Source organism: Canis lupus, chromosome 13 (genome assembly GCF_011100685.1).
Source record: "Canis lupus familiaris isolate Mischka breed German Shepherd chromosome 13, alternate assembly UU_Cfam_GSD_1.0, whole genome shotgun sequence".
NCBI lineage: Eukaryota > Metazoa > Chordata > Mammalia > Carnivora > Canidae > Canis > Canis lupus.
The window spans coordinates 38,271,168-38,280,987 of record NC_049234.1 but is presented as its reverse complement, the minus strand read 5'-3'; positions in this window follow the sequence as shown (position 1 = coordinate 38,280,987).

Below are 9,820 nucleotides of genomic sequence, written 5' to 3'. Positions count from 1 at the left end.
GCAGGCTCCATGCGGAGGCTGATGCGGGACTTGATCCCAGGACCCTGGGATCCTGCCCTGAGCCGAAAGCAGACTGAGCCCCCCAGGGATCCCCAAAAATTTATTTTCCAAAATAATTCTGGCCGTGAAACTGGAGAAGGGATGCTGGTTGCTGTGCGCTGCCGTACGCTAACTGGCCCGTCAGTCTGAGGACGTGGCCTAGACTCGTGTGGCTCTGGGGGCCCCTCAGGCCTGTGGTGGGGCCTCCCTGGACAGAGCCGCTCAGCCACTGGTGCCCCCAGGGCCCTGGAGCCAGAGCTGCTAAGAGGGGCCTCAAGGGCAGGTCCTCCAGGTCTTGGCTAAGGGCGGAGTCTTTGGGGAATGTGGGGTCTCAGTCACCCGTCGTGAGGGGCAGAGGGGAGACCAGGAGGTCAGTCCCTGTCGGTCCCTGAAGTTGACATTATTTGGGGGGCGGCCAGGAGGGGAGAGCAGGATGTCCTGTTGGCTAGGAGCTCAGAGGCCCCAGGTGGGGTGGGGGACTGGCAGCGTGCGGTGGGGCTCCAGACCCTGGGCTCCAGGGGTCAACCGCAGGGTCGCCTCCCCCAGCCCTTACCTTGGCTGATTCCTCCTCCTCCTTCAGACCGTGGCTGGTGAGCCACCCATCCGGGGCCTCCCCTCGACCACACGGGAGGAGGGACGGGCCTCGCTTCCGGCTGAGTTGCGTCCTGCGTCTGTCCAACGGTGATGATGGCCCCTCCTCCTCCTGCACCTGAGCCCAGGTGAGCCCCACGGCCAGCAGCCTCTGGCAGGTCCCCTGGGTCCACCAGCAGCACTTTCAACGGCTCTCAGTGCGTCTTCGTGGATGAGTGTGTGGACCGCACCCGCTTCCCTCGGCCTCCAGGAGTCCAGCCTCTCCCCAGCCCCGCACCAACCCCTCACCTGCCTCCTTGGGGCCCCAGGATCATTCCAGGGGCCACAGGGGCCTGCCCCGCCCCCAGCCCGGGCCTCCCCTGCTCCGGGACACAAGGGCCTGACTCGGGCCTCCACTGGCCCCGCAGCCGAGGGCAAACCTGGCTCCTGAGTTGGGGAGCCATTTGGCCTTGGCTGCAGCCCTCGCCCAGCTCAGCGCAATGGAAATAGATCCTTCCAAAGGAATTTTCATCAGGAATCTGCAGGCACAGGCGGGGAAGTGGCCAACCACGGGGACCCTGTCCTAGGCCCATTCTGGAGCTTGGCCTTCTCCTGGGTGGGCAGCAGTGGGCCTGGTGCTTCCCGCAGGCCGGATCACCACACCCACCCTCGGTTTGTCTTGGGGGTCAGATGACATCCGAGGGTCGGTACTGAGGTCAGTGCTTGCAGGTGGCGTGCGACACCGTGAGTCCAGGCTTTCCAGGCTCAGGGCCTTCCTATGCCAAGCCCGGCGCCGCCGGAGGACAGGCCGCTCTGACCGTGTGTGGGAGCCGGACGGTCTCAAGGCCGACAGACCCATACTGGGGGGTCCTGAGCAGGTCACCAGGCCTCGTGTCCGATGTCGGTGTGGGCACAGGATGAGGGCCCAGCCTGCAGGGTCCCGCCGGCCCCCTCTGAGGCTGCTTATGCCCTGCCCCTGGGCCCAGAGGCCGCCCAGCTCCCGTGCTTGCAGGCTGGCGCCCAGCGGGGCGTGCGGGCTCTGGGCTTGAGGTCGGCTTTCCCAGCCTGCCTGTCCCCTGCCTGGACTCCTGCCACGTCCCAGGGATGGGCTTGCCCCTGGGGAAGCGGGGCTTCTGGTCACAGTTTTGGCCAGCCTTCTCTGCTTGGTCTTAGGGGTCGGCTCTCTCGCTCCTTCAGCAGGATCTAGGTGCGAACCTTCTCAGGCTCCATCGCCTTAGGACGCCCCGCGGAGCCCTGGGTTTCCCCACGGGCCACCTCCCTCCCTCTGAGCTCGTTTGCTGCGCGGGGACCGTGGACACCTGCGTAGGCCCACTCACACTCGGCCCCGGAACCCTCCTCAGCCGGGGCCCTTGGCCTCCCTGTGACGAGTGTTGCGCTGCAATTTTAGGCGCAGGTGAGTGAAAGTGCTCTTGCTGTGCAGCAGGGCTGTGCCGAGTTAGCAGGCGGCTGGATGAACGAGAAAATCCCAAACACAGTCACTTGTGCGGTAATGCTTGTTTGCAAATAAACGTGCGTTTGCTTCAGGGTGATCGACATATTTGGGAACAATTTGAACGTAAGGCAGGTTCTGTTTATGTGCAAATATGACCAAGAGAAACATTAGGGGAAAACCGGGAAAACCGCACCCGGCTGAGCGGACCACCCGCCCTCAGGACGCGTAGGAGGCAGGGCCCCAGACACCTGCTGTGTCACTGTGGCCTGGGCCACACCCGCTCCTCCCCCGTGCCTGGTGTCACAACCTCCCACTCCCATGACCTGCTTCACAACAAGCCACAAGCCTCGCCCCCGCCGCTCAGTCCCTGCCTTAACCACCACCTGCTGTCTGGTCTGCACCTCCCAGCAGGACGGGCCATCCTCACGGTCAGGCTCCCGCTACTGGGTCGCTGGTGCACGTTGGCGGGGCCTCCACCCCCGGGCTTCTGGCTGGTCTTTGGGCTTTCTGGCCCCTCAGCGCCCAGCGGCCTGCTGCCTGACTGCGTGGAGATGAACCTCCGCAAGCCGCAAAGCCTCCCGCCCCCGCGCCGTAGCCCTGTCTGTCCTGCCTCCTGCTGCTTATCTGTCTGTCCAGCAGCCCGTGACCCGGGCATGGCCCAGCTGTGTGCAGACGTGCCCGGAGCCCGAGGCACACTGTGTGGGTGACACAGGAGGGGCGTCCGACCAGCAAAGGGGCCCCGAGGGCAAGGGCCATGCGGCGTTAGGGTGGGGAGGTGGCGAGAGGGTGCAGGGGATGATGGGCAGGGTGGGTGCCGAGAAGGGGAGGCGCGGTGGTGAGGGAGGCTGAGGGAAGCCGGTGCACAGGAGGCTGCTGAGCAGGCTGCCTGAGTCCTTAGCCACCGTGAGGTATCACTGCAAGGACATCAGGCCTGTCCCCCAGGTGGGTTGGCTGGGGCGGGGTGCTCAGGACTGGATGGCAAGGGGCTGTGGGAAGGGACTCAGAAGGAGCCAGAAGGCCCGGGCAGCAGGGAGGGAGCTGCAGGCATCAGATGGGAGGGGCCCCTGGGATTTGCAGGGGACAGGGGAGCAGGGTGAGAGGCGGTGGGTTTGAGCAGGGCATGGGAGGGCAGTGCCCCAGCCAGGACCCCCATGCCAGGCTGGTCTAGTCCATCCTGGCCACAGGCTGGGGCCTGCAGGGGAGGTATCTGCACCGGGGCCGGGAGTGGGGGCAGCCTCCCCAGGAGGGGGGGCACTGAACGGGGGGCCTGGGCAAGTGGGGCCTCCCAGGGGCACGTTGGAGGCCGGGGGTGGGGGCAGAGGCACCAGGGGAGCAGATGGTTGGAGACCCTGTTGGAAACGGCTCACTGGGGATGAAGCCAGACTGGTGCTGGTCACAGGCCGGTGGCAGTGAGCGTCCGGGGTTGCAGGCTTCCCCTCGGCCACTGCTCCTGCTCCTGCAGAGCACCCTGCACGGCGCAGCGCTCCTGTCGAGGGCTGGGACTCAACCGGAGCAGGAGCTTCGGCCCTGGGCTCACTGTCCAGGGGATAAGGCACCCGCGAGGGCGAGGGCGAGGCTGGAGGCAGGGCAGCCATGGGGCCCTGACGCGTTGGGCCGCAGCTCGGTCTGTGCCCGCCGCCCTCCCGTTGGCCTGGTTCCCAGCTGGCGGCGGCAGTGGGGACCCCGCGATGGACAGGCCCTGGCGGGGCCTCCCGGGTGGGGCGGGAAGGCCCAGTCACCTGCGGAGCCACTTCTGCTCCCTGGGGCCCAGGCCGCCCGAGCTGTCTCTCCCTTTCTCACATGTGCCCCCACGTGGGGCTCAGGAGTGTGGCCTGCTGGCTCACGAGGGCTAGATGTGCTGAGCGCCAGACGCGTGTCACGCTGGGCACGCAGGTGGCAGAGGCTGGACGCACAGGCTCACGGGAGCAGCGGCCGCTCCGCAGGCAAGGGCTCGCAGGAGACGTCGGGGCAGGGCCACGTAGCCCGGCTGGGAGGTCGGGCTGCTGGGGGCGAGCTCTCGGGGTAATGGGAGAGGAGGAGCCACCGGTCACGGAGTGTCCACGGGGACGGGGACGGTGACGGGGTGGTGGCCGCAGCCGAAGCACCACAGGTCAGCGGCAGGTGAGGGGCGGCGGCGGGGCCTCTGGGCCTGAGGGAATGGGGACCTCACCCTGAGCGGCGGGGCTGCGAGGCTGCCGGTGGAGATGCGTGGGCTTCGCTGTCGCCCCAGGCCGGGCCGCTGGGCTTGATGGGGACTCGTCCCCCTGAGCCCCCACTCCCGTGCGCAGCCCGCAGGGCAGTTTAGTTTCCAGACGCATTTTATTACCTTACTGTGAATTTTTAAGTCCTCCCCCCTGTGGCCCGAGGCCGCAATCAGGGGATACGTGTGTCCGTGCTCCACGGCCTCACGGCGGACACCTGCGTCCTTTCCAGGCCTTTGTGAGGGTGGACGGTGACGCGGCGAACGTCCCACAGCGACCGTGTGCGGAAGGCCCCGGCGGCCTCAGGGGACAGCCCGGCTCTCCTGAGCTGCCGCCGCGGGCTGCCCCTGGCTGGCCCGGACAGAGGGCAGCCAGCGTCCCTCCAACGTGCGCTCTTGGCAGACTTGATCTTTCCCGCCCACTGGTTGCCGGCTGCGAGCGTGGAGCTCCTGACGTCACCCCGCCGCTGAGCGGTGCCCGTGGGGCGCATCCTCCGTGTTGGCGCGGCTGTGGGCCCGGCTTGCGGTCCTGCGAGAACTTCGAGTTGGACACGTTCCCATGCGCGTGGTGCCCGTGGGTGCTGCTCCTTCCCCCGGGGGCACCCCGAGCCTCATCCGCAGGGAACCCAGGCCAGCGGGGCACGGGCTCAGAAGGCGGGCGCTCCTGGCCAGCGCTGGGCTGCTTCTCCTGGAGCAGCCCGGGAGCAGTGGGGGTGCGGCCACCGACCCACAGGTGGCACGTGCCCAGGGCGGAGGTCCACACTGGCCACCAGGCCCTGGGCTCCAAACCTCATGCCTCTCAGCCGTCACTGTCTTGTGACAGTTCCACAGACGGGGCTCGCAGGGCCCTGCCTTCCACTGGGGAGCTCAGAGCTGTGGCTTCCTCTGAGGCATTCATAGTGCACACTCAGCTGCCCACCGTCCATGCACAGCTCACCAGCAGGGGCAACTGTCACCATAAGCAGTTAAATTGTTGACAGGTCACCAGGGGAACAGAGCTAGACAGTTAACCAAAGGTCAGACTCTCAAGCAGAAGAGGAAAGGGTTTTGTTAATCTTTTGCTCATATTCATGTTTTTTGGGTTTTTTTTTACATTCAGTTTTGTATTTCTCATTTTTTTAAGGATTTTTTATTTGGCTGGGCTGGGCGGTGCCTGAGTGGCTCAGTTGGTTAAGCATCTGACTATTGATCTCAGCTCAGGTCATGATCTCAGGGTTGTGAGTCCAAGCCCCATGTTGGGCTCCACGCTGGGCATGGAGCCTACTTAGAATAAAAAAAGAAATTAAGATTTTATTAAAAAATTATTTCATTTATTTATTAGAGAGAGAGAGAGAGGACATGAGGAGGGGTTGGGGAGAGGGACAGGGGCAGAGGAGAAGCAGATGCTCCGCTGAGCAGGGAGCCCAATCTGGACTTGATCCCAGAACCTGGGGTCATGACCTGAACCAAAGGCAGACGCTTCACTGATTGAGCCACCAAGCACTCTCCACTCCCAACATCCAACATGAGACTTGAACTCACAACCCTGGGATCAGCCAGCCAGGTGGCCCCCTCACATTCATATTTCAAAAGTCACCTTTATTGAAGTGTGATTTTTATGCAATACGATGTACCCATTTTAAGTGAGCAATTTTATGGGCTTTTCTTTTTTAAAGATTGTTTATTTTCAAGAGAAAGGGCATGAGCAGGGATCCCTGGGTGGCGCAGCGGTTTGGCGCCTGCCTTTGGCCCAGGGCGTGATCCTGGAGACCCGGGATCGAATCCCACATCAGGCTCCCGGTGCATGGAGCCTGCTTCTCCCTCTGCCTGTGTCTCTGCCTCTCTCTCTCTCTGTGACTATCATAAATAAAAAAAAAAAAGAGAGAAAGGGCATGAGCAGAAGGGGCAGAGAGAGAAAGAGAGAGAGAGAGAATCTCAAGCAGACTCTGAGCTGAGCAGGGACCCGACGGGGGCCTGGACCTCACTACCCTGGGATCACAACCTAATAATTTTATGAGTCTGGACAGGTGTCCTTGCCACGTGACCACTGCTACCACGAGGTATAGAACATTTCTGTTACCCTAAAAGCTTCCTGGTGCCCTCTCTAGCAATTCCCACATCTCATCCATGGTCCTAAGTCTTTATTTTTTCATTTTTATTATTTTTTATTTTTTTGGCCCTAAGTCTTTTCTGGAGTTTTAATCACACAGGATATGTTCTTCTGTGTCTGGCTTCTGTTGCTCAGCATAATGGTTCTGAGACCCACTGATGCGGCTGCACGTAGGGTCCGTGTGTTGCTTCGTATGGCCAGGTTGTGCTCCAGGCCGTCTCCTGTCGACGGGCAGGCCAGTCGTTTCCCTGTCTGGCTGTTATGAATAAAGCTGCTGAGAACAACCGTAGAAACCTTTGGATAAAAACCTAGGAGCGGCATCGCTAGATCATAGGGTGAGTATTGTTCAACATTATAAGGACCCGCCAAACTGTCCTCCAAGCGCCTGTACCTTCCACTTTTCCACCTGCAGTAAATGAGGGTCCCGGCTCTTCCACATCCTCGCTGGTGTTTGCTGTTGTGAGTCCTTTCCTTTCAGCTGCTCCAGCAAATGTAGACTGGCGTCTTATTGTGGTTTCACTTGCGTTTCCTTGATGACAGACGATGATGAAAACATTCACCTGCGTTTATTGGTCGTTTGTGCATCTCCGTTTACAGGGCTCCTAGAGTCTTTTGGCATTTTTGAAACTTAGATTGAGCGTCTTTCTAATTATGAAACTGCAGAAGCACGTCTCTGGCCTGGACTCAAGACTTTGCCAAACACGCGTACTGCAAATATTTTCTCCAAGTCGTGGCTTACCTTCTCATTCCTTAGCAGGACCTTTTAAAGAGAAAAAGCTTTTAAGTTTATCAAAGATTTTTGTAGTGGTTCATGTTTTTTAGTGTTTTATCTAAGATCTGCTTCCTCTAAGGCCATGAAGATATTCACCGAAGTCTTCATCTAGACGTTTCTATAAATTTAGCTTCTACATTTAGGTCTAGGATCCACTTCAAGTTAAGTTTTGTGTGTGATGTGAGGTAAGGGTCGAGGTTACTTTAATAGTGGTATGAATCGTTCCAATAGCATTTGTCTAAAAAGCATATGTGGAGGCCTATTTCTGAATCCCCTATTGTGTCCCACTGATCTATGTGTTCCTCCATATGATTATTGTCACTTTACAGTAAGTCATGAAATCAGAGAGTGTGGGTTCTCCAGCTTTGTTTCTTTCTTTTTTTTTTTCAAAATTGTTTTGACTTTTCTACATCTTTTGCATTTCCATATACGTTTTAAGATGTTTGTCATTTTCTATAATAAAGCCTGCTGGGATTTTGAATGGGAATGTGCTGAATTCCTAAACCGGTTCAGAGAGAATTGACATCTTGACACTATAAAGTCTTTTGATCCATGGACATGGTATACCTCTCTCTTTAGGTCTTTAAAAATATCTCTCAGAAAGGTTTTATAGTGGACATGCATTGCACGTATTTTATTAATGTATCACTGTGTGGAGAAGGTCTGAGGCCACTACCCTTAGAAAGGCCTGCCTGCAAGGTTGGCCCTTGGTTCTCAGCTAGAAACTTGATTTCAGGAGGGTTCCCACAACTCCCAGGATGGATATGGCTCACTATGCCTAAGCTGTTCAAACAACATGGCTTGTGCTGAGCTTCTGATTTCCTTCTGAGAGCCTGGAATTTTGGTACAGAATATGGGCAGAGGAAGCCTATGTGATCAGCCCATATGAAAACCTGGGGCACTGGGTCTCTAACGACATCCTTGATAGACAGCATTTCACATATGTGGTCACAGCTCCTTGCTCGAGGAATTAAGTTCATCCTGTGTGAATCCAGAGGGAAGAGACTCATCAACACTTGCACTTGATTTCCTTCAGCTTTTGCCCCATGAGTCTGTTCCTCTGTACTAAATCATAGCCGCAAGTAGGACTATATGTTAAGTCCTATGAATCCTCCTAGTAAATCATCAAACTTGGGAGTGGTCTTAGGGAGCCTCAGACATAACCCCTAAGCAATTTATGCTCTTTAAAAAAATGAATATATAGTTTTTTGTAAATATATAAAATCTTAAAATTTTGTGTTCATAGCAGTATGTAGTTACATAATTTTTCAGCAATATGAGCAATTTATTTATTTTTTGGCTTTGTACAACACACATTTACTATCTTACAGTTCTGTAGGTCAGAAGTCTGACAAGCCCCAGTTATATGACTTTTTTTATTGTTGACCTTGTATCCTATGATCTTGTCAACCTCACTTGTTAGTTCTAGTAGTTTTGAGGTAGATTTCATAGGATTTTATATTTACATGATTGTGCTTCAATAAATAAACATGCTCTTTTGTCCTTGCCTTACTGTACTTGCTATAGACTTCAATATAGTATTTTGAGAAAAGTCACCTAACATCTTTATTATTTTGGGTGGAGAGTACTCAGGAGCTCTTGGGGGAGTGAGTTGGCTTTTGCTTTATCATCACAGGCCTCTGGCTACACAGAGTGGCACTGGCTCTGGGGAGGCAGTGGCTCTGGAGAAGCGGCCACCCACAAATCAGGCTGTATTTGTTCCTGTGGATTGTGTGCCAGGTCCTGCTGAGGGTGGCCTGGCATTCTTGAGGGCGGTGGGCTGCACATGGCAGGCAGCCAGCTCTGCTGGCTGGATCTCCTGACCTCCAGGACACCTTGGCCATCAGCATCGGCCCCACGCTTGTGGTGTTGGGCTGAGTGCCTGTTTCTCCTGATCGGGATGCTGGGCACTCCTGCCATCACTTGCTGCAGATCCCCAGACATGGTGACAGCTCCTTTTGAGGCCGTGGCCAGACCTGGAAAAGTTGCTGTGTCCAAATTTCCCCTTTGTACAAGGACAGCAAATGCCCTGGATTAGGGACCCACCTTACTCCATGACGACCTTATCTTATTACACCTGCTATGACCTAATTTCCAAATACGATCACTCCATGAGTACTAGGGGTTAGGACTTCAACATGTGGATTTTGGAAGGACAAAATTCAATGTACAATGATGGGCTCATAAAATAAATCGGGGAATTTTGTGTCAGTTTTGGTAGATTGTCAGCTGATGTCTTTTTGGTTTTGGAAATTTTTCAGCCATTATCTCTTCAGACATTACTTTTCCATTCTTTCTCTCTTTTCCTTCTGGAACTCTACTTATTGTGCACCCTTCCCGCCTCATCACCCCTACAGCTTACATTTTCTTCATCCATTCATTATTTCTCTTTGTGAGTTTGGATATTTTCTATTGACCTCTCAGTTCACTAATCCTTTCTTCTGGCTTGTATAATCTGTTCTTAAACTCAGCTATTGACTTTTTAGTTTCAGTTATTTGTACTTTTCCATTCAAGATGCTCAGTTTGATCCTTTAATATAGAATCCAGTTCTCTGGGGGAAATTCTCCATATTATATCTTCCCTGTGTCTCTACCCCCCAACCCCCATTTTTCTTAAGATATTAATCATATTTATTTTAAAGCCTTTTTTTTTTTTTTGCCAGCTCCCATTTTTTGAATCACCTCCAGATCTGTTTC